This window comes from Pseudophryne corroboree, chromosome 1 (genome assembly GCF_028390025.1).
Source record: "Pseudophryne corroboree isolate aPseCor3 chromosome 1, aPseCor3.hap2, whole genome shotgun sequence".
Taxonomy (NCBI): domain Eukaryota; kingdom Metazoa; phylum Chordata; class Amphibia; order Anura; family Myobatrachidae; genus Pseudophryne; species Pseudophryne corroboree.
Window position 1 is genome coordinate 788,817,425 of NC_086444.1, and position 26,663 is coordinate 788,844,087.

The 26,663-nt window shown below is 45.4% G+C and overlaps 1 protein-coding gene across 1 annotated transcript in view; it reads right to left on the reverse strand.

Annotated features, from left to right (window-relative positions):
* The window catches only part of NFKB1 (nuclear factor kappa B subunit 1), a 242,643-nt gene extending 220,977 nt beyond the window's left edge, over window positions 1–21,666 (reverse strand). The window contains exon 1 of the mRNA XM_063918320.1: window positions 21,278–21,666. The gene's annotated coding sequence lies outside the window, so the exon portion shown is untranslated. The remainder of the gene's footprint in view (window positions 1–21,277) is intronic.
* Between the last annotated feature and the right edge of the window lie 4,997 nt (window positions 21,667–26,663).

The window sequence follows — 26,663 nt, forward strand, 5'->3', positions numbered from 1 at the left end:
ACTAGTATAAAAAAAAAAGCCACCACAGGTATACAATGTAGATGGATGGATAGTATACTTTATGGATGACGAGTGATGACACAGAGGTAGGTACAGCAGTGGCCTACCGTGCTGCTATATACAGTATAATGGACCTGGTGGACACTGTCAGCAGACTGCTAAACTACTAGTATAAAAAAAAAGCCACCACAGGTATACAATGTAGATGGATGGATAGTATACTTTATGGATGACGAGTGATGACACAGAGGTAGGTACAGCAGTGGCCTACCGTACTGCTATATACAGTATAATGGACCTGGTGGACACTGTCAGCAGACTGCTAAACTACTAGTATAAAAAAAAAAGCCACCACAGGTATACAATGTAGATGGATGGATAGTATACTTTATGGATGACGAGTGACGACACAGAGGTAGGTACAGCAGTGGCCTACCGTACTGCTATATACAGTATAATGGACCTGGTGGACACTGTCAGCAGACTGCTAAACTACTAGTATAAAAAAAAAAGCCACCACAGGTATACAATGTAGATGGATGGATAGTATACTATTACTTTATGGATGACGAGTGACGACACAGAGGTAGGTACAGCAGTGGCCTACCGTACTGCTATATACAGTATAATGGACCTGGTGGACACTGTCAGCAGACTGCTAAACTACTAGTATAAAAAAAAAAGCCACCACAGGTATACAATGTAGATGGATGGATAGTATACTTTATGGATGACGAGTGACGACACAGAGGTAGGTACAGCAGTGGCCTACCGTACTGCTATATACAGTATAATGGACCTGGTGGACACTGTCAGCAAACTGCTAAACTACTAGTATAAAAAAAAAAGCCACAGGAGTGTTTTTCAGGCAGACAAACGTATACTGGTGGTCACTGTCAGCAAAACTCTGCACTGTACTCCTGCTATAGCTGCTCCCCAGTCCCCACAATTAAGCAGTGTGAGCACTCAGCACAGATATATCATGCAGCACACTGAGCACAGATATGGTATGGAGCGTTTTTTTCAGGCAGAGAAGAGAACGGATAAAAAACTGGTGGTCACTATCAGCAAAACTCTGCACTGTACTCCTAACAGCTGCTCCCCAATCCTCCCCACAATAGTAAAATTAACAAGTAAAGCAAAGCAATCAGATCAACTGTAGTGTCTCGTATAAACGGAGAGGACGCCAGCCACGTCCTCTCCCTATCAATCTCAATGCACGTGTGAAAATGGCGGCGACGCGCGGCTGCTTATAGAATCCGAATCTCGCGAGAATCCGACAGCGGGATGATGACGTTCGGGCGCGCTCGGGTTAGCCGAGCAAGGCGGGAGGATCCGAGCCTGCTCGGACCCGTGTAAAAAAAGGTAAAGCTCGGGTGGGTTCGGTTTCTCGGAAACCGAACCCGCTCATCACTAATAGATACACACATGGAACTTTTTGTCCAAAAGGTACACACTGGCCGACCTCCCCTAGTTAGCAATCAGCGCTATATCGCTGATTGCTAATTAGGGGAGATCGCCAGTACATACACACTGAACTATATCGATGTACAAATATCGTTCAGTGACGTCATCCTCTGCACTCCCCGAACATGCAGCTCAACGAGTGCGCGCATCGTTCATCCATACACACTGGACAATATGAACGATAGTTCTTTAAAAATAAGATTGTTATTGTTCATATTGTCTAGTGTGTCGCCCAGTGTGTATGGTGCTATACAGTATGTATTCTTTAAAATTGGAATACGGGGCAGAAGATTCAGTTTTTCTCCTTTTCCCCTGCTCACCTGCCTGATGAAATAATATTATTATTATTATTATTATTATTATGATGCTTTATTTATATGGCGCCACAAGGGTTCTGCAGCACCCAATTACAGAGAACATAAACAAATAAAACACAAAAACAGCGACTTACAGTTGGACAATAAAGGACAAGTACAGGGTAAATAAACATAGCTAAATAGGGGAGAAAGTTTAGTTTATAACAGCATTATGGTTTGCCAGGTTAGCCACAGATTACACCAGGTGTAAGCAGGAACAGGAAGTAATTAAATGCTCAACAACTGTCTCTCCTAGGTCATAAGTGTTTTACTGCTTTGTGCCTGTGTATAGTTAGTTACCTGTATTTTATCTACAGTATATGTCAGTTTTGGAAGTCTACTTTAAGGCAGTGTTACACTGGACGATATTTTAAAAGTTATTGCTCATTTTCACCCTTCTGAGTGACATTGTTTACAATATCACCCAGTGTGGCCGGTGCAAACGATAAACAATGCACGTTCCGTGGGTCGTCAAGGAGGTAGTATGTTCATGAAATCGCTCAGCGTGGCAGCTCTATCTCATTCATTATCATCCATCCAGTAATTCCAATGGAGAACAATGAACAATATCGTTCATCATATGTGTGTATAGGTGAAATTTCAATCAATTACATTTCACTTTCCAATTTTAAAGAAGAATCAATGTAAAAAGTATTTGTGCCTTAGACAAGCAAATCTATTATTGTTTATTACACATAATTCCAATTGTGACAACTACTAATATGCCATAATCACAGGGAATTTTTTAAAGAATTTGCATTATTGTTTTGCATATTAACACACAATAAATTGTTAGCGTTTTATTGTGACATGAGTATGGAGAATTGCATGTGTAATGAGGAAAAGTGATGGTAATGAAGGGAGTATGCAGGGTAAGCAGGGAGCGAGGAACAACAAAAGAACGCAAGCTACAGTATGACAGAAAAAAGACATGAAGAAGCATGTTATATTTTTGGGTCAGGCAAATTTCTATCGACATTATGGGTTGACTGACTGTAAACGGCTTGCTACCCTGCCCTTGTCATATTATACCTATCTATCACTGGTCTGTTTCGGACCAAACGACTATTGTTGGCTTAATGTTATTTGGGTGATACACTGTGAATACTGTTATATGAGAACACCTCAGCAGTGCTGCTATTCCAGATCCCCTCATAGCAGTGCCGTAACTAGCCATTTTAGCGCTGTGTGCAAGAAACGACAGTGCCCCCCCCCCCATGTAAGACAGGGGCAGTGCGCGCCGCAAGCGCGCGAAAAATGTATAGGGGCGTGGCTTCACGGGGAAGGGGCGTGGCCACAAAATAACAGCAATTCATACTACGGTGCACAGTAGTCTACATTATTCAAATTACGCTGCACAGTAGCGCCACTACACCAGGTAGAGCCCCTTTTATACATTACAGCAGACAGCGTCCCCCTTTTTACACATTGCGGCAGCCAGTCCCCCTCTTTACACATTGCGGCAGCCAGGCCCCCTCTTTACACATTGCGGCAGCCAGGACCCCCCCTTTTTACACATTACGGCAGCCAGTCCCCCTCTTTACACATTGCGGCAGCCAGGCCCCCTCTTTACACATTGCGGCAGCCAGGCACCCTTTTTACACATTGCGGCAGCCAGACCCCTTTTTATACATTGTGGCAGCCAGTCCCCCTTTTTACACATTGCGGCAGCCAGGACCCCATTTTACACATTGCGGCAGCCAGGACCCCATTTTACACATTGCGGCAGCCAGGACCCCACCCTTTTTACACATTACGGCAGCCAGTCCCCCTCTTTACACATTGCGGCAGCCAGGCCCCCTCTTTACACATTGCGGCAGCCAGGCACCCTTTTTACACATTGCGGCAGCCAGACCCCCTTTTTATACATTGTGGCAGCCAGTCCCCCTTTTTACACATTGCGGCAGCCAGTCCCCCTTTTTACACATTGCGGCAGCCAGGCCCCCTTTTTACACACTGCGGCAGCCAGTCCCCCTTTTTACACATTGCGGCAGCCAGGACCCCTTTTTACACATTGCGGCAGACGGTGTCCCCCTGAGAGAGAGAGAGAGAGAGAGAGAGGGCGGGATGTACTAAAGGGAAAATGCGGTAAAACCCCGTTTTACCGCATTTTCGTATGTACTAACCCCCGACCGCCGCGTTTTCGCCCCATAGGGTATCGCCATCTTTTTATGGCGATACCCTATAAAAGCCTATGGGATTCTTACCGCCGCATCCCGCCGCTCCCCCCCCCCCCCGCGCGCCGCACACGACAACCCTTCTCCCCCGGCATACCTGTGCTGCTGCGGCTCCCCTCCTCCTTCTCCCCCGCAGCACAGCCTTATCTCCTTCGGGCTACAGGGGGGAGGAGGAGGAGCCCGGGGACTCCCTGAACAGTCACCTCCCGGGTCTGGGAGGTGACGGAGACCCGTGCTGACCCCCGCCGACCCCTGCAAACATCATCGCGGGGACCTCCTATACCGCATTGCGATACTAATCGCATATGTTAGTACATATGCGATTAGTATCACTGCGGTAGGTGGCGAGGGGCGGCGATGACATATAGTACATCCCGCCCAGAGAGAGAAAGGGAGAGAGAAAGAGAGAGAGAGAGAGACATACTTACCTTCTCCCCACTGACAGGCTCCTCGTGCAGCTCCCTCTCGGTGCAGGCTGTGTGAGGTGAGAAGGAGGAGGAGGGAGGGGGAGCAGGGAGCCGCAGCAGCGCTATTTGATTGGTAGTAAGCGCCGCTGCAGCATCCCCCTCTCCTTCTGTATTGGTTGCCTGGCGCTGCTGTGGATGCTGAGATGAAGGAACCGCATCCCAGCATCCATAGCAGCGCCGGGCAGCCAATACAGAAGGAGAGGGGGATGCTGCAGTGGCGCTTACTACCAATCAAATAGCGCTGCTGCGGCTCACTGCTCCCCCTCCCTCCTCCTCCTTGAACCCGGCGCTGGTCTCTCTCCTCCAGCGCGGCGCACGGCGCACACAGAGGCGGCATGTAATGAGTCAATTTGACTCATTACATGCCGCTGGCCGTTGCGCCCCCAGGGCAACTGCGCTGTGTGCCAAGCCCCCTTGGCACACACGTAGTTACGGCCCTGCCTCATAGCAGCGCATCTGGCTCCTACCACTCTGCTGCATTTACATCACTTCCTACGCCCATTATCTTGCAGAAAGGTATCTGTTAATACATACTTCTTCTTATTATTATTATCCTTTATTTATATGGCGCCACAAGGGTTCCGCTGCGCCCAATTACAGAGTACATATGCACATAATCAAAACAGGAGGACAGTGACTTACAGTCATAAAACAGAACTGCTTCCTTCTGATTACTGAGTCAATGATAAAATAAAGACAAGTGTACCTGATAAACTGGATACTTTGCATGCATGATATCACATGGTCAATGGCAATATTTGGTACTATAGCCAAGCCAATGATCCCAGAGTGCCAACTACACATTTAAAATAATAGGGTATATGAGAGGGAAGTAATAGGAGACTAAAAATCCCATTCCGGCAGCTGTCTATTGCTGCAGGACAGTCATAGTTTTGACAACTTCTTCTACGTTATGGTCCTTAAAGCTTTCATCATAAAATAGATGCTGTAGAGCAGGCATTCCCAACCGCGGTCCTCAAGGCACACCAACAGTGCAGGATTTAGTGATATCCAGGCTTCAGCACAGATGGTTAAACCAAAATAACTGAGGTACTAATTAAGTCACCTGTGTTCAAGCCTGGAAATCACTAAAACCAGGACTGTTAGTGTGCCTTGAGGACCGAGGTTGGGAAACACTGCTGTAGAGCCATCTGAAAATGCCATTGCGGAAAGAATACGTCACTTCAAAGTCCAAAATCCTAGCACTTTATTAGTGGAAACATTTATTATTTGGTTTTCAAGTACTGCTTTGTTTATTTTCATTTATTATTCATGTATTTCATTCATGCAATGTAGGGACCGCTGGTATCAGAGAAGCCAAGAAGTGGCCCTGTGGCTTACCATATACTTGCAAATGCATGCAACAAATATCTCTGCATTTCTATTACCATATAGGGGGTAATTCAGACCTGATCGCTAGGCTGCGTTTTCGTACAGCCTGTGATCAGGTATAAACCGCGCATGCGTATGCACCGCAATGCGCAGGTGCGTCACACGGGTACAAAGCGGATTGCCGCTCAGCGATGGGTTTGTGCAAAGAATCCATTTGCATGGGCATTCGCAAGGAGATTGACAGGAAACAAGCATTTGTGGGTGGCAACTGACTGTTTTCAGGGAGTGGTTGGAAAAACGCAGGTGTTCCTAAGCGTTTGCAGGAAGGGTTCCTGACGTCAATCCCGGGACCAGACAGGCTGATGTGATCGCAGCGGCTGAGTAAGTCCTGGGCTGCGCAGAGACTGCACAAGATCTGTTCATACAGCTCTGCTACACATGCATTCACACACTTGCACAGCTAAAATATACTCACCCTGTAGGCGGCGACTATCTGATCGCAACAATGCAAAAATCGCCTGCTAGCGATCTGGTCTGAATTAGGCCCATAGTTCTTTAAGCAATGTTACAAGTAGTATTTAGTGTGCTGGGGAACGACCCTCCTTTCTGTTTGATACCGTATGACCCCTCTTTTTCATGCACCTGAAAAGAGATGCCAGATTGATTTTGGCAGCTTCTACTGTGTTTGTTATTTTCATTTAAGTCTGATAAGCCATAAGCGACAATAATACTAATTAAAAATTCCTCCTTATTGGGGCTGCCAATTATAAATGTTTCTTCTAATCCTGAAAGTCAATGAGCTTTGGGACTGACTTCATTGCATGTGTCACTTTCATTAGTTTGAATGTTTCAATCCCTTTTTGTCATTTAAATGAGCTTGTACAGCAAGACAAAATCAAAATTTTGCATATGGGTGAAAAGCACTTGCACTTGAATGCTTCTAATCCTCACTCTTCAAGCATTACCCCTGACTACCATGCATTATGTAGACTGTTTCACCCTCACACATGCTCTCATTCTGGTCGACGAGTCTGTCCTGAGTCAGACATGCAGCCACTACGCATTTCTGACTCTGTATAGACTTTGTAGCATCGTTCTAGTTTCGTGAGAGACAGTGAGATTGTCTACATAGCCAGCACCCAGGAGTGGTCCTGTCTCCCATCCTCTTCCCCTGCAAATACATGTTTGCTAATGTACAGTAAATAGAATACAATAAAGGACTTCTACTTGCAGTATGGAAATTATGTGGTGCAGAGATGGAGGTGGAGGGAGAATGCGTCTTTACAGCATACACTTGTAGAGGAACTTCTACAGTATCTTGAAAGAAAACAAGAACTATGACGGCACCTCAAATGGGATGTTTCACTGCTGTTCAGTGCAGACAGGGTCACAAAATGTTAAAGAGCAGTGTCAGAATGTATCATATGTCCTAAAAGGCCATCTCTGTTCCATCAATCATGCTGCATTACATACCATGAAGGGCTCACTGTAGGTGCCACACACACACTATTCGGCTACACAACTTTTACTCTCTCTCTCTCTACATACAGTATATAGATATATTATTTGCATCACTATTGTAACAAAAGTACAATGCAGGGGTACCCCAAATACTGACGCTGGCATTTCACATTTCACGTAGCTTCTGTGTGAGACTTATCTGGACAGAAAAGCAAAAGACAGAGGTCCGGCAAGAATGACCCGTGCCATGTCTCGCGCAACATATAGCTATGCTTAATCTACAACTTCATAACCAATTCCTTTGTGACGGAAGTACTAATCTAGTGTACCTAGTACATTATAAGGAACTTTGTATGCAGCTACTGTACATAAGGGTTCACTCCCCATGGCGATCACTATACTCTCGCTATATGGTGCAAAAATATGCTGGGTGACTGGGGGCACATATGTAAATAACATTTTATAGAAATTAAATGCTGTTAAAACTAGTTACAGGTTGAGTATCCCTTATCCAAAATGCTTGGGACCAGAAGTATTTTGGATATCGGATTTTTCCGTATTTTGGAATAATTGCATTCCATAATGAGATGTCATGGCGATGGGACCCAAGTCTAAGCACAGAATGCATTTATGTTTCATATACACCTTATACACACAGCCTGATAGTCATTTTAGCCAATATTTTTAATAAGTTTGTGCATTAAACAAAGTTTGTGTACATTCACACAATTCATACACACAATACATTGAGCTATCAGAAAACAAAGGTTTCACTATCTCTGTCTCACTCAAAAATTCCGTATTTTGGAATATACGGTTATGGGATATTCAACCTGTATTATGTAACATATTAGCCCATCCGGAAGGAAGAAAATAATATTGGCTGAATACTCAGTCCACAGTAAAATGTTTGCTATTCCATGAGCCCTCAATGCATTTATCCGCTGTAAAATGTAAATGCAGGAAAGTAATGAGGGCATGCCCCTGCCCCCATGCCATCATTTGCCATACAGATGGCAATTTCATATTGGAGAGGGATCCTGCCCTCCTGGTCATATATGTACATGCAATTGGAATGTGTATTGTCTGTCTCTGTGTGCGCTCAGCTCCAGAAAACATGCAAATTCCTCAGCAAAAGGCGTACATTCCCCTCTGCATCATCCACAAAGCCTCGATCACTATTAGTTTCCTTGGGGGGAATTCAATTGTTTGTTGAAAGTGACCAGGAGCTATTCAGTTGTTTTTGGGCAGCCACAACAATCGTAGATGTCACATACAACGTGAAGGAGATTAGCTGCACAAAGCGGTTTACACCAACCAAAGTATCAACTAAGGAGCGCCAAAAGCCCAACGCGATGCAGTTAAGGTGGCCAAAAGCCCGGTTTGGAAGGAATTCTGCTTATATCTCAGGAATCTGCAAAAAGCACTTGACACACAAAAAATAAGAATTTACTCACCGGTAATTCTATTTCTCGTAGTCCGTAGTGGATGCTGGGAACTCCGTAAGGACCATGGGGAATAGCGGGCTCCGAAGGAGGCTGGGCACTCTAGAAAGATCTTAGACTACCTGGTGTGCACTGGCTCCTCCCACTATGACCCTCCTCCAAGCCTCAGTTAGGTACTGTGCCCGGACGAGCGTACACAATAAGGAAGGATTTTGAATCCCGGGTAAGACTCATACCAGCCACACCAATCACACAGTACAACTCGTGATATGAAACACAGTTAACAGTATGAAACAATAGAGCCTCTCAACAGATGGCTCAACAATAACCCGATTTAGTTAACAATAACTATGTACAAGTATTGCAGATAAACCGCACTTGGGATGGGCGCCCAGCATCCACTACGGACTACGAGAAATAGAATTACCGGTGAGTAAATTCTTATTTTCTCTGACGTCCTAGTGAATGCTGGGAACTCCGTAAGGACCATGGGGATTATACCAAAGCTCCCAAACGGGCGGGAAAGTGCGGATGACTCTGCAGCACCGAATGAGAGAACTCCAGGTCCTCCTCAGCCAGAGTATCAAATTTATAGAATTTTGCAAACGTGTTTGCCCCTGACCAAGTAGCAGCTTGGCAAAGTTGTAAAGCCGAGACCCCTCGGGCAGCCGCCCAAGATGAGCCCACCTTCCTTGTGGAATGGGCATTGACAGATTTTGGCTGTGGCAGGCCTGCCACAGTATGTGCAAGCTGAATTGTACCACAAATCCAACGAGCAATAGTCTGCTTAGAAGCAGGAGCACCCAGCTTGTTGGGTGCATACAGGATAAACAGCGAGTCAGATTTTCTGACTCCAGCCGTCCTGGAAACATATATTTTCAGGGCCCTGACAACGTCTAGCAACTTGGAGTCCTCCAAATCCTTAGTAGCCGCAGGCACCACAATAGGCTGGTTCAGGTGAAACGCTGACACCACCTTAGGGAGAAACTGGGGACGAGTCCTCAATTCTGCCCTATCCATATGGAAAATCAGATAAGGGCTTTTACATGGTAAAGCCGCCAACTCTGACACTCGCCTGGCTGAAGCCAAGGCCAATAACATGACCACTTTCCACGTGAGATATTTCAGATCCACGGTTTTTAGTGGCTCAAACCAATGTGATTTTAAGAAACTCAACATCACGTTGAGATCCCAAGGTGCCACAGGAGGCACAAATGGGGGCTGAATATGCAGCACTCCTTTCACAAATGTCTGAACTTCAGGTACTGAAGCTAGTTCTTTTTGAAAGAAAATTGACAGAGCCGAGATCTGTACCTTAATGGAGCCCAGTTTTAGGCCCATATTCACTCCTGCTTGCAGGAAATGCAGAAATCGACCTAGTTGAAATTCCTCCGTTGGGGCCTTTTCGGCCTCACACCATGCAACATACCTCCGCCATATGCGGTGATAATGAGTTGCTGTGACCTCTTTCCTGGCTTTAATAAGCGTAGGAATGACTTCCTCCGGAATGCCCTTTTCCTTCAGGATCCGGCGTTCAACCGCCATGCCGTCAAACGCAGCCGCGGTAAGTCTTGGAACAGACAGGGGCCCTGCTGCAGCAGGTCCTGTCTGAGCGGCAGAGACCACGGGTCCTCTGAGATCATCTCTTGAAGTTCCGGGTACCACGCTCTTCTCGGCCAATCCGGAACCACGAGAATTGTGTTTACTCCTCGCTTTCTTATTATTCTCAATACCTTTGGTATGAGAGGTAGAGGAGGGAACACATAAACTGACCGGTACACCCACGGTGTCACTAGAGCGTCCACAGCTATCGCCTGAGGGTCTCTTGACCTGGCGCAATACTTCTCTAGTTTTTTGTTTAGGCGGGACGCCATCATGTCCACCTGTGGACGACCCCATTGATTTACAATCATTTGGAAGACTTCTGGATGAAGTCCCCACTCTCCCGGGTGGAGGTCGTGCCTGCTGAGAAAGTCTGCTTCCCAGTTGTCCACTCCCGGGATGAACAATGCTGACAGTGCTAGTACATGATTCTCCGCCCATCGAAGAATTTTTGTGGCTTCTGCCATCGCCGTCCTGCTTCTTGTGCCGCCCTGTCGATTCACATGGGCGACTGCCGTGATGTTGTCTGACTGGATCAGCACCGGCTGGTGTAGGAGCAGGGATTTTGCTTGACTTAGGGCATTGTAAATGGCCCTTAGTTCCAGAATATTTATGTGAAGGGCAGTCTCCTGACTTGACCATAGTCCTTGGAAATTTCTTCCCTTTGTGACTGCCCCCCAGCCTCGTAGGCTGGCATCCGTGGTCACCAGGACCCAGTCCTGTATGCCGAATCTGCGGCCCTCCAGAAGATGAGCACTGTGCAGCCACCACAGAAGAGACACCCTGGTTCGTGGAGACAGGGTTATTAAACGATGCATCTGAAGATGCGATCCGGACCACTTGTCCAACAGGTCCCACTGAAAAATTCTGGCATGGAACCTGCCGAATGGAATTGCTTCGTAAGAAGCTACCATCTTTCCCAGGACCCGCGTGCAGTGATGCACCGATACCTGTTTTGGTTTTAGGAGGTCTCTGACTAGAGAAGACAACTCCCTGGCTTTCTCCTCCGGGAGAAACACTTTTTTCTGGGCCGTGTCCAGAATCATTCCAAGGAACATTAGACGTGTCGTGGGGACCAGCTGTGACTTTGGGATATTCAGAATCCAACCGTGCTGGCTCAGCACTTCCTGAGATAGTGCTACTCCCACTAACAACTGTTCCTTGGATCGTGCCTTTATTAGGAGATCGTCCAAGTATGGGATAATTAAAACTCCCTTTTTTGAAGGAGTGTCATCATTTCCGCCATAACCTTGGTAAATACCCTCGGTGCCGTGGAGAGTCCAAACGGCAGCGTCTGGAATTGGTAATGGCAATCCTGTACCACAAATCTGAGGTACTCCTGGTGAGAATTGTAAATGGGGACATGCAGGTAAGCATCCTTGATGTCCAGGGATACCATGTAATCCCCCTCGTCCAGGCTTGCAATAACCGCCCTGAGCGATTCCATCTTGAACTTGAATTTTTTTATGTATGTGTTCAAGGATTTCAAATTTAAAATGGGTCTCACCGAACCGTCCGGTTTCGGCACCACAAATAGTGTGGAATAGTAACCCCGGCCTTGTTGAAGTAGGGGTACCTTGATTATCACCTGCTGGGAATACAGCTTGTGAATCGCTGCTAGCACCGCCTCCCTGTCTGAGGGAGCAATCGGCAAGGCGGATTTTAGGAAACGGCGGGGTGGAGTCGCCTCGAATTCCAGCCTGTATCCCTGAGATACTATTTGAAGGATCCAGGGATCCACCTGTGAGCGAGCCCACTGATCGCTGAAATTCCTGAGGCGGGCCCCCACCGTACCTGGCTCCGCCTGTGAAGCCCCACCGTCATGCGGCGGACTTGGAAGAGGAAGCGGGGGAGGATTTTTGTTCCTGGGAACCTGCTGTTTGCTGCAGCCTTTTTCCCCTGCCTCTGCCTCTTGACAGAAAAGACCCTCCTTTTCCCCGCTTGTTTTTCTGGGACCGAAAGGACTGAACCTGATAAAATGGCGCCTTCTTAGGCTGTGAGGGGACATGGGGTAAAAATGCTGACTTCCCAGACGTTGCTGTGGAAACTAGGTCGGAGAGACCATCCCCAAATAATTCCTCCCCCTTATAAGGCAAAACTTCCATGTGCCTTTTGCAATCTGCATCTCCAGTCCACTGGCGAGTCCATAAGCATCTCCTAGCAGAGATGGATAATGCACTTACTTTAGATGCCAGCCGGCAGATTTCCCTCTGTGCATCTCTCATGTATAAGACTGAGTCTTTGATATGGTCAATTGTTAGCAGGATCGTGTCTCTGTCTAACGTGTCAATATTTTCTGACAGTTTATCTGACCACGCAGCGGCAGCACTGCACATCCATGCTGACGCAATAGCTGGTCTGAGTATAATGCCTGAGTGTGTATATACAGACTTCAGGATCGCCTCCTGCTTTCTATCAGCAGGTTCCTTGAGGGCGGCCGTATCCTGGGACGGTAGTGCCACCTTTTTAGACAAACGTGTGAGCGCTTTATCCACCCTCGGGGGTGTTTCCCAACGTAACCTATCCTCTGGCGGGAAAGGGAACGCCATTAGTAGCTTCTTAGGAATTACCAATTTCTTATCAGGGGAAGCCCACGCTTCTTCACACACTTCATTTAATTCATCTGACGGGGGAAAAACTACAGGTAGTTTTTTCTCCCCAAACATAATACCCTTTTTTGTGGTACCTGGATGTAAATCAGAAATATTTAACACCTCTTTCATTGCCTCAATCATGCAGTGAATGGCCTTAACGGGCATTAAATTTGACTCATCGTCGTCGACACTGGTGTCAGTATCCGTGTCGACATCTACTTGTGCCACCTGAGATAGCGGGCGTTTCAGAGCCCCTGATGACTTTTGAGACACCTGGACAGGCACGAGCTGAAGACTCGGCTGTCCCACAGTCGGCATGTCGTCAAATTTTTTATGTAAGGAGTCTATACGTGCACTCATTTCCTGCCATAATACCATCCACTCAGGTGTCTGACCCCCAGGGGGTGACATCCCTGCTAAAGGCATCTGCTCCCCCTCCACATCATTATCCTCCTCAAACATGTCGACACAGCCGTACCGACACACTCCACACACACAGGGAATGCTCCAACAGAGGACAGGACCCACAAAAGCCCTTTGGGGGGACAGAGTAAGAGTATGCCAGCACACACCAGAGCGCTATATATATACAGGGACTAACTGAGTTATGTCCCTAATAGCTCAATATAATATACTGTATACAGTGCCAATTTTAATGCCCCCCCTCTCTTTTCCCTCTTACTGTACTGTAGAATTGCAGGGAAGAGCCAGGGAGCTTCCTTCCAGCCGAGCTGTGAGGGAAAAATGGCGCCAGTGTGCTGAGGAGATAGGCTCCGCCCCTTTTTCACGGCGTATTCTCCCGCTTTTTATGGGATTCTGGCAGGGGTATTTACCTCATATATAGCCCCAGGGGCTATATATTGAGGTATTTTAGCCAGCCAAGGTGTTTTTATTGCTGCCTCAGGGCGCCCCCCCCCAGCGCCCTGCACCCTCAGTGACCGGAGTGTGAAGTGTGTATGAGGAGCAATGGCGCACAGCTGCAGTGCTGTGCGCTACCTTGGTGAAGACAGGATGTCTTCATGCCGCCGATTTTCCGGACCATCTTCTTGCTTCTGGCTCTGTAAGGGGGACGGCGGCGCGGCTCCGGGACCGAACATCAAGGCTGGGCCTGCGGTCGATCCCTCTGGAGCTAATGGTGTCCAGTAGCCTAAGAAGCCCAATCCGGCTGCAAGCAGGCGAGTTCGCTTCTTCTCCCCTTAGTCCCTCGCTGCAGTGAGCCTGTTGCCAGCAGGTCTCACTGAAAATAACAAATTCTAAGACTATAACTTTCTAAGAGCTCAGGAGAGCCCCTAGTGTGCATCCAACCTCGGCCGGGCACGAAATCTAACTGAGGCTTGGAGGAGGGTCATAGTGGGAGGAGCCAGTGCACACCAGGTAGTCTAAGATCTTTCTAGAGTGCCCAGCCTCCTTCGGAGCCCGCTATTCCCCATGGTCCTTACGGAGTTCCCAGCATCCACTAGGACGTCAGAGAAACATCTGAATTGTTCCTAATCAATTTAGACTGGGGAGCTGCAGCTGCAATAAACAACTGAATCCCCCCCCCCCACATATGTCTATGAGATTTAGCCATGTCAAATAGTTATGTAGTAGAATGTTTCTAGTATATTTGCTATTATATAAATAATAATAAGAATAATTAATAAACCTGAGACAACAAGAGGACCTCCATTACAAAGTACTACATGTTGGCTGTATTTGATGTTCCCTGATTATTGATATGAGGCAATATTCATTTCACCAGTCTTAAAGACAAGGATTACCTATTGGTGAAGAAATACATGATTCAACGTTAAGAAAGAATAAGGATTCTTTGACATTAGGCTACCATATATCACAACTCTATCCCCAGAAACCTAGTCCCTTTTGCGTCAGAGCTTTGATCTCACCACTTGGTACAATATGAACGTCTTGGATACTGGCCACCCTTTTTAAATAAAAAGCGACCAAATCTGCCCCCCCCCCTGCTTTTCTATGTACCCACATACTGACTGTTTGTTCTTATGCCTTCTTGCCCTTCCAATGTTTCCCCGTGCATATTTTTATGTTTGTACTGTGATTTCATATGATCTCTGTCTTGTTGAAGTGTGAACCTCCTCTGCGTTTACAGTTTTTCTGTCAATAAAATTGTTTTTCAAAAAGAAAGAATAATGAAATCATCAGGGGAGTCCAGGCTATTAAAATAGCCTCACAATACTACTTCTAGCCAGCGGCACAACAGCTGGACAGCTCTGACCTGCAGTGTATGCTTACACATCTATACAAGTCATGGGTGTACATTGTGCAACGGAACTACTTGTGTGTCTTGGATGAAAGGTAATGTAGATAAATTGCTCCTCAAAAGGGATAGTTATGGGCAAACGCTATTTAGATGTTCTTGTTATTGAGAATCGAGCAGCAAAGGGGACTTGCCACAAATCTTTTAAGAAAAAGATCATAAAAGAATACATATAATGCTACATATTTTAATTAAACTGTCATGGGGAATTTCACAAATGTTCCAGATTTACAGACATATCAACATCTAAGAAACATCAAACATCCAGTGCCTGTCTTTGGTGATGGTTAGTCACTGATTTCTTTGTCTTCTGTGGCATCTTTCATTATGAAACCTCTGATATAAAAAATTTTTATGACACCTATCACAGGTATAAACTGAGCACTGCACAGATAAGATGGAAACCACCTGACCATGGGGTGGATGTAGCAAAGCTTGGAGAGAGATAACGTACACCAAGAAGCTCCTGTCATTTTTCAAACACAGCTTCTACAATCAAAGTTAGAAGCTGATTTGCTGGTGCTTTATCTCTCTCCACTTTATCTCTCTCCGATGTCCGATACATCTCCCCCTATGTAAGGCAGTACTATGAGGATTGTGTAAAGTCACATACTGACTGATGTGGAGCCAGGGACACCAATATGGGGGACTGAGACACATGTTGGGCGACCTGTCATTTTTGGGGGCAGATCAAGCCCACCACTGGGATTCAATGAAACTGGTACAGAAGGCTGAAGCCCCCATACATGTGCACGATGTGCGGCTGCCAGCGTGTCAAGCAGCGTTGTCATCTTCCAAGTAAGAAGAGAACTCTGCCACCCCACTGATGATATACAGGTCTAATACCACAGTTGCTAAAATTTGTTTGTTTACAGCTGATCTACTGACTTGCCAAAGATCAGAAAATCAACACAGTTTAAAATGTTACTAAATGGGTTTTATTTTTATTTTTTACATTTGCTTGCTTCATCCACCTCAAATCATCACAGAACTCTAATTAGATGTTAAGATATAATGGGCTTAATTCAGAGTTGATCGCAGCAGCAAATTTGTTAGCAGTTGGGCAAAACCATGTGCACTGCAGGGGAGGCAGATATAACATGAGCAGAGAGAGTTAGATTTGGGTGGGGTGTGTTCAAACTGAAATCTAAATTGCAGTGTAAAAATAAAGCAGCCAGTATTTACCCTGCACAGAAACAAAATAACCCACCCAAATCTAACTCTCTCTGCACATGTTATATCTCCCCCCCCCCCCCCCCCCCCCCCCCCGGCAGTGCACATGGTTTTGCCCAACTGCTAACAAATTTGCTGCTGCAATCAACACTGAATTACTCCATATGTTTCTTATTCATCTCTCACAGAGGTGGGCTGAAGATCAAAATTTGTCAGGGGCCCATAATTGCTATAGGAAGCCCTATGAGGAACACAAGTAAAAAAATAAAAAGATATTTGATTTATATCAAAGTATGATGGAACAAAACAGTAATGGATAATAAAAATAGAGTGGAAAATAACAATGGGAATACTGCCAAAAGATACATTAGTAAAATCTATTTTCGTCCACTTTTCACATAAGATTATTTTATGCATACCTAACCAATACGGTGCATGTTATTTTAATTGATTATAGGTAATCAGAAATGGACAAATCTACTAGCACATCATTTCATGCCAATATAAACAGAAGGCACCAACACCTGAAGACACAACCTGAGTTGAAGTAGAAAAAGACAGTCGTCAGTCTATTTAAAATCTTCAAGGACAACACTCAGCATTCTCAGCACATCACGCAGTTAAAATTTAATTGGGTGAAACAAATATAATACCATGTTTCCTAAAAGCTAAAAGGCAATTTCTCTGCCAATCAACAAATTCAGTAAAATAGCGAAAACATTTTTCTTGTCACGGTAAAGCCAGGCTAAACCCAGACAGAATATATGGTTATATATGGTTATACCAGCATATTGTCATTCATAATAGGATATTTTGTGCAGTTACTTAAGCATAACCACTTTGGATTTATTTTTCATTTTAGAATTCACTCTAACATAGTTACCAACTTTTAGTACTGTTTACGAGTACACTGCTGCAATTCAGGGGCACCAGCTCATGTAGACATGAAAACTTGCAATAATCATAGCTCGGTGTTATTATACTGTAAATCTATACTGCCTGAAGTTTAACATCTTTAATAAAATTGCAAGCCAGCAGGACACTACACAAGAAAAGTCATTTAAAAAAAAAAAAAACCAACAACACGTTTTTATATGGGCATTGGGAGACTAGAGATGTTGTGAGATAACAGTAAAATTATTACTTGGTGACACTGATAGGTATATTTACTAAAAGTCGATTTTTGTCACTTATTGGTCGATTTTGTGTTTAAGGGTTTAAATCACACATTTAAAAACAGATGATTTTTGACATTGTTTAAAAAAAATTTAAAAAATCATCTGTTAGTAAATATGGACTTTAGACCCTGAAATACAAAATCGACCAAACATCAACCCAAAATCGTACATATAATGAATATACACCTAAATCCCACATTTACTAACAAATGATTTTTGACTTTTTTTTTTTTCAAAAGGATGTCAAAAATCATTGGTTAGTAAATGTATGATTTAGACCCTGAAACACAAAATCGATCATAAATCGACCCAAATGTCGACCCAACATCAGCCAAAATCGACTTTTAGTAAATATAACCCCAAGTATCCAAGTCAGTTGACATGACAGTGGGGATACACAGCTGATTTGCACTGACCACAGGTGCTGACCAATTATAATCCAGTAGTATAACACTCACATCAAGTCACTGCCAGGTGATATGGAACACATGCAGCAGCATTCTATTACTAAGCACTACTGTTTACTGTGCGGGCTGCTTAGTATAGTGGGCATAGGACGCAATAGAGACATTAGTGAGCACTACTATACTTGGTGACAGTATTGTGCATTGCTGGACAATACTGCTAGTGCTGTCAGTAAGCCTATGTAAGGTTTAGTACTGGACAAAAGTGCTACCACCATACATGTTACTAGGGATTAATCTAATTGCGCTTTATATTTCTATGGATTACTTGAACTGCTGGAATTTTACTGGTCTTTGCTACTAGATATATTACTACTGCAGAAGGCAACCCATTCTATTAGTTACTAATACCCATTTTCCACCAAAATGCCGGGTCCGACATGGGTTTTTTTTTTTTTAAATTCAATAGTTTTTTATTGGTTTTTACAATGTTTTAACATTTAAACATTGCCTAGGGCAAGCATAACATACTTACATCAACTAGACTATAACACTTAAACAAGTAACAACAACATGCTACGGTATTGCAGAGAGAGCATAGTGTGATGTGGTATTAAATATCTCATTCAGAGTCATAAATAGCAATAGAGCAGTGGTGACCCAGATTTCCTATATATTAGACCCACATTGTATTATCTTTTATCACGATATCAATGTGCCTTTGGATCCGGCCGGCCACGGGCCACTCACCCCAGAGAACTCACACAAAGACCACTCATATCAGGCAGTTAAATAGATCTAGGGTTCAGCAGTATTCATCCTTGAAGCGAAATAGCGAGAGCTCATCCACCTTCCCCATATAGCAATAAACTTTTTTTCCGCATTCCTGGCCAGATATATGAATTTTTCATGTGCAACAGTAGTATTGACCAGAGCAATCCAGGATTGTGGCGTCGGGGCTTCATTAGCCATCCATAATCTGGCTATGCAAACCTTGGCCAGAGCACTGAGGTTTATAACATATCGTCGACTGGGTGGGTCTAGAGTTTCCTCATCCATAGTTGCCAATATGCAAGAGATAGGTGTAAGTACGGTAGAGGGGATACCCGTAACAACTATGGCACGTATAACCTCCTCCCAAAACTTCGACACCAGAGGGCATATCCATATCATATGCCAAAAGTCTGCTCCCATAGTGCCGCATTTGGGACATTTTGAGCTGCATGGGTTTTTGAACATGGTACCACCCGTATTACAGCCAAGTCAGATCCTGTTCACACCGCAGGCTGAACCCAGTACACTGGCGGCTAGACCCCTTTCAGACCTCACCCATGTGCAGTCTCCCTGTTTTGACAGTGCTTGGAGATTATGTCACCGGTGATCTGGCTCTCTTTAGCGTAACCTGGGTCAGATGACCCGGGTTGCGCCATTCACACTGCACTGTTACCCGAGTTGGTGCCGGGTAACCACCAGGGTCGGATTCCTGGATAATGCGACTCGGGTAATTTTTATCTGACCCTTTCACACCAAACCTCAACCCAGGTTTGTCCTGGCAATAACCCAGGTTAAAAGTTTGGTGGTAAAGTTATATAAGAAAGAAGTATTTGCTACCAATTACCTTGTGGCTACACTTGCTGTGAATAATGCTGACATGAGATGCTTAAAAGATGGCACATGCAAGGACTAGCAACACCCCACGAGCTGTGAGGTTGGTCTCCTGGCACTGCCATATAATGGCATAAGTATTTGCAGCTTTACACTAAAGCAGAGCAAAAAGAGCAAGCATAGATGGGTGCTAATGCTTCCAGGTGCTGAAGACACTCAGGAGTGATGTCTGGTAGTAATGGGGAAATTCCATTCAGTGAGATATGTGAGGACTCCAGAACAGTTGGGAAAAACCAATCTCTCTACTGCTGTCATTTTTACTCAAACTCTGTAGATTTAAGCAGGAACATTAGCAAAGATTCCCTACTGCATAGTTACAGTATTTTTTTATTTCTTTTTTGACCTATGGAGAGATCAATAACAAATACAATATAGTAAAATAAATTATTGTAGTTCATATTAATTATGCAATTAATATAAAATATAAATGTTCAGTTCTTTGAGTTGGGAGTTGCTTGAAAGGCCACCAAAATATATCAGGTTGCTACAATTGCAGTAAATATTGCTTGCACATCATACAGTAAATAAAATGGTCTATGACATTATTTGTCCATAACTACAGAATCACTGATACTATCACACATCTTAGAAGTGGTACTGTGCAGAATTTCAGAAATACAACATTAAAACTACATTAAACATACAGGAAGTAAACAACTGGTGCTGTGCCTTCTAAAAAAACAAAAAAGTCAATGTCATAAAAAAATCAGAAATAAATGTCTAAAAACGAATCAATAAAATAAAATGATGAGAAAAACAATGCAGACAAATGACACTATATAAATATTACTATGTCACTCATTTAAAAAGAACTAATATGCAAAGCAGAATTGCAAGTCATGTCCTACAATGACTTAGTTATTCAGAGATGGACATTTTCTGGAGTTCTTGGAAGGCAGCAATCTGAGTGGTCCAGGGAGGTGAGAGAGGAAGTTAGCGGATGCTGGAAAGAGAGAAGTGTGGGCTAGCCTGAGGTGTGAGTACAGGGTGGTATAAGGTAAGAGCTCTCAGCAATAAGGCAGAACTGCACAGACTTGTAAATAATCCCCAAACAGTGTGAACACGGAGAACTACAGTATATACTCTCCTGTGGCTTATATATAAGTACAGCAATCTGTCACATCTGAATTGTTATATCAGACTTATGCAAATTTATGATTTTCTAAGTACACCTTAAGGCATAGAAGGGTCTACAAATACAGCAAAATACTGTTATCTACAATGCTAGATAAATGTATACAAATGGAAGCAAGAACTCTTTAAACAATGTTCTATGTTCCAGCTCAATGTCTAGTAGTTCATAAACTTGTTTATAAGAACCAAAGCAAAGGTTAACGCTGGAGTAGAAATATAACCCCCACTAATAAACTGACACAAGTGTAGCAATGTGTGTATACAGTACTCTCCTACTATATACACCTGTATACGCAGCCGGGACTGGGCCAGTGCTGCCCTGTGTATACCCCAAGCATCATCTGCTGCTGCTCATGGCAGAGGTGCTGGGTCAGAGGGTGAGGCTGGGAAATGCCAGCCAGCCAGCCCAGCGGAGTGACTGGCATGTATCCCGGCACCGGCAGCAGCATTCCCTCTGCGCCCTGGGTGACAGCAGCGCTATGTTCCTCCAGCATGGCAGCAGCACCCGGGGACAGGTAACCACTGGGCAGGAGGCTGAGCAATGTACCTGTAGTTGTGTCACTTGCTGGTGGGATCTGCCTTCCTCTCCTCCTGTTCGGTGTAAGCATCCACACCAGGCTGTAAGGTGACAGTGACAGGCAGCAATCCAGTGGCCACAGCGATGCAGGTGTCGCCTCCCTCTAACACCGCTGATTCCTAGCTCTCCATTGCATCTAGTGAAAGGAAAGTGCGACTTTAGCTTGTCGCCAGTTCTCGTCTTCTTCTCCGCGTCTCTCTTTCAGTTTCCTTGTTCCCCTCCGTGCTCTGGGCGGTGCTGCTGTGGGCGAGCTGCTCGCATCACGGAGCCTCTCTCCTCCCTCCCTCCCGCCTGCTGCCTCTCGCTTGGCTGGAGGTGTGTGGAGGCTTCTGCAATGCTCTCTGAAGAAGTAGCTGTTGTTCTCACTTCCTGGCTGGAAATTCCCACTTACTGTGATGAGATGAAGGCCTGAATGTGTACCTCACATGTAGTGCTTCTGTAGATGAGGATGCTAGATTGTAATGAGGAAACGTCATGGGGATTTTGTCTACTGTGGATTAACACAGATACTTTTGTTGTCTGAAAGGAGGTACTTTATACGGCAACCTAGGTTATTTTTATAGATATGGTTATTATTGTTAAGGAATGAATAGCATATGTATATAACACCATTCACATCAATAGGTTGGATACAAATATAGCATTTCCTAATTGATTTTAAAACATATGCCATTATCACGTGTGTCATATTGAGCCTGAAATACAGTAGTTCTTGATTCCTCCACAAGTGATTTAGTTAAAGAGCCACACAGGGGCGGATCCAGAAAAAAATTACTGGGGGGGCACCATAAGGGACGTGGCTTCGTTGGAATGGGCGTGGCTTCGTTTGAATGGGCGTGGTATTGCAGGAAAAGACTACCTTATACCCCAGTTTTGCAACCTGCACGCCCAGACGTTGGCCACCACAGGAAAGAAAAATAATCCTGATTCATGCCCCTTACATTATTTGTCATTTTTCCTCCTTATAGTAATGCCCAGTATACATTATTCCACATACTGCAATGGCCCTTAGACATTATTCCACACACAATAATGCACATGACACAATATGCACACACTGTAATGCCCCAGACACATTATGCCACACACCGTAATGCCTGTGACACATTATGACAGGAATCGCAATGCCCGTTATACATTATGCTACACACTGCACTGCCCCTGATACATTATAGCACATACAATGTCTGTGACACATTATGCCACACACTGCAATGACCTTGAGACATTATACCACAATGCCCGTGATATAGTATACCATACACCGTAATGCCTGTGACACATACCGCAATGCCCGTTATACCCTATGCCACACACCGCAATGCCCGTTATATATTATGCCACACTGCAATGACCCTGAGACATTATACCACATACCACAATGCCCGTGATATAGTATACCACACACCGTAATGCCTGACACATTATGACACACACCGCAATGTCCGTGATACATTATGCCACACACTGCAATGACCCTGAGACATTATACCACATATCACAATGCCAGCGATATAGTATACCATACACCGTAATGCCTGTGACACATTATGACACACACCGCAATGTCCGTGATACATTATGCCACACACCGTAATGCCCATTACACATTAAGTCCTACAGTAAGGCTTCTAATTACTTTTCAAATACCTGCTCGTTGTCAGGGGTTTCATGCACTGGGTGTCATGCTCGTTGCCAGGGGTTTCATGCTCTTGGTTCCATGCACGGTGCCAGGGGTTTTCATGCTCAGGGTGTCATGCTCGTTGCCAGGGGTTTCATGTACTGGGTGTCATGCTCGTTGCCAGGGGTTTCATGCACTGGGTGTCATGCTCGTTGCCAGGGGTTTCATGCACTGGGTGTCATGCTCGTTGCTAGGAGGTAGTCCTTGTTGCTAGGGCTGTGCTCCCAGTGCCACATATGTCCCCAGTGCCAGATATTCCCCCACGGTGCCAGGTACTCACATGCCCCCAGTGCCAAATATAGCCCCCCCCCATGTGCCAGGTACACATATACCCCCAGTGCCAGATATTCCCCGACAGTGCCACATATGCCCCCAGTGCCAGATATCGCCCCCCCCAGTGCTATATATGCCCCCAGTGCCACATATGCCCCAGTGCCAGATATTCCCCCCCCCCGTGCCACATATGCCCCCAGTGCCAGACAATGCCCCAGTGCCAGATATTCCCCCCAGTGCCAGATATCCCCCCCCAGTGCCACATATGCCCCCAGTGCCAGATATCCCCCCCCCGTGCCAGATATGCCCCCAGTGCCAGATATTCCCCCCAGTGCCATATATGTCCCCAGTGCCAGATATTCTCCCCCCCCCACCTTCCTGCCAAATATGCCCCCAGTACCAGATATTCCCCCCCAGTGCGTCTCCCCCCCCCCTTCCTCCGCCGCTGCTCCCCCCGCTCCTAGGAGGGACACGGAGGGCACAGTGTGCGCCTCTCCTGTGTCTCCGGCGGCCGCGGGTCCCTGTAATAAAGGAAGTGCTCAGAACGGCACTTCCTTTATGAGACCAGCGGCCGCCGGAGACACAGGAGGGACACAGGAGAGGCGCGCACTGTGCCCTCCGTGTCCCTCCTAACAGCAGGGAGGGAACGAGACCGCAGACTGACATGCGGACGTTCGTCCGCATGTCAGTCTGCACTAAAAATGACAGGGGGGGCACGTGCCTTGGTGCCCCCCCCCCTAAATCCGCCACTGGAGCCACATTGCATTCACTGGTGTAATTTAATGTACTAATGGCATGGAGTCACAGATCTCAGGTGCGGGCATTATCAAACTGATATAGAAAACAGAGGGTAGAAGTCTTTAATACTGGCGCAAACAAAACTGCCCTAGTGTCACACACCAATATGTAAAAAATCCATATACAATACAAAGGTGGCATGGGCTCAACCTCAAAGCGCTATAGCAAAAATAAAAAATGCAGTATACAATACGCTCCTTTCCAGGAGCTTCTTGTTCACACTTTAGTTCTTTTTTCTCCTATGATTACTCTGGATGCTCATATTTCATACTCCAGGGCATAGGAGGAAACATATAAAGCAAACAAATGTGTAGGATAGGTTTTTTTTAAATATATATTCAACAGGTAGATTCCACCCCAAGTGATATTAGGAATAGGGAAAAGAATGGTGTGCAGGAGGCGTACCCAGATTAACACTCTGTCAGACAGAGATTCCATATATAAAGGTATCTTTGTATACTGTGAGTCTACGGACGTCATCTGTAGATGTACAAAGATACCTTTATATATGGAATCTCTCTGATACATTGTCTCCTCATAGCTGACATCACTCCTGTCTTTCATCTGTCTCCTAATAGCTGACATCACTCCTGTTTTAGGGGGTAATTCAGACCTGATCGCTAGGCTGAGTTTTCGTACAGCGGGCGATCAGGAGCTGGTTGGCTGGTACTTTATCTCTGTCCACTTTCTCTCTCTCCAAAGCTTAGTAAATAGACCCCACTATCCCTGTGAATGACATCCTGGAGTCATTCATATTTTCAACAGGCTCCGCCCCACCTTCAGACACTTGCATGCAATGTAATTTTCTGCAAAACTCTGTTGCAGTGATTTATTCACACAGTGAGTGACAGGCAGGGGACGTTTGTAGGAGGCAACAGGGGAGTGGCCTCTGAAACGCAGGAATGTTGCAATTTTTTTTTTTTTTTTTTGGGGGGGGGGGGGGGGGGTTCACTGCTTGCAACCGTGATCCCATACGTAGTTACAATGGCTCCAGCATCTGGGACATTTACATGTTTTAACACAGCAGATGCGTACAGGATTGCAGCTGCGATGTCATTTGCGTACAGTACATCTCTGCAGCAGGCCCTCCTGTTGTTTGATGTCACCAGGAATGAAGACTCTAGTGAGTCATTTTATTTATGATATGGAGCACACTGGCCTGTATTCAGCTCTCCATGATGTATACCTGCACACATGCATATACTTTGAAACCCCAACATAGCCAATTTTGCTCCTCTATGGGGTGTGAGGCAAAACTGCTCATGTTTGTGGGCATGATGTGCCGCCATTCCGACAGCACTTCGCAGCCAACGCCCAATATTAAATTCGACCCCATTGAATGTTTCCAGAATATAAGGTGTCCTAATACTGAAGTGTTTCTAGCACTGACATCAGAAGTGATGATATGATATCTTACTGATCATAATTGTTGAGGTCATTACTTCCTTATCAGGTAGATAACCACTACTATTATAAATGATAAGTTTATTTAGTATTACAAAGGCATCCTCTGACAATATTACGTTTCTGGAACTGTAAGTTCTCCTCTGACGTCCTTATAATCAGTCCAGGTATGTTCGGTTTTACTACACACAAGATAAATAATTCCATGTTTTCTCATACACACCCTAATTTATTAGTGTGCCCAACTATGGGGAATAAAACATACATTGGTTCATTAAAACAATATCTCTATGGAAAAAAAGGAGAGTCTAATTTTCCAGTAACTACACGTTACTAATATGACAGGCAAGCTAAAATGATGGGTTAGGTATGATATGCCTGCAGTCAGAAGACCGTCCACGGCATCCCGATGGTGAGAATCCCGACAGGGGCTAGGTAAGTATACCTATCTCCCCCCAATGCCCCCCTAATAAACCTCCCTTCCCGCAGCCTAAACCTAATCTCCCCCCCCCCCCCCAACCCTCCACAGCCTAACCCTAACTCTCTCTGGTGGTGCCTAAACCTACCCCTACCCCCCCCCCCCCCTTCCCTTTCTGCAGCTTAAACCTAACACTCTCTTCCCAGCAGTCTAACCCTGGGAGTACCTAACCCCACAAAACCACCACCGCACAGTCTAACCCTCACTCTCCAAAAACCTAACCCTCCCCCCACAGCCTAAACCTAACCTGTCCGCAGCTCCGGCAAACCCTCATTCAGGATCACAGCAGATTTGTGTATGTGATCAATGTGGCACCTGTAAAAGAGATTTTGTTAGTAAATCAATGTTTATGCTCCTTTTTGGATATATGGAGGAGTATTGTACTTGCCCGCAGTGATGGTAAAGTCCACAGCAGCCTTACCCTAACTGTCCCTACCTCTGCTCCGATCCGGTGTGCAGTCTGGGGATCGCTGGTGACTTGAGCTCCCCACTGCATGGGCTACTGCCGCATCCAGCGGTAGCCATCGTAGGCTGATGACATCACTCCGCTCGGTCCCAGCGGGTGGTGCAGCTATTGTGTGTCTGGGTGAGGTGTTAGCGGTTACCCAGCCTGAGACCTTCCAACGCGTTTCATGCGATAAGACGCACTTTTTCAAGGATGGTAGCATGTTGAGAGTTCATTGTAATTATGCTAAAAAACTTTATTGTTCAAACAGGAAGTC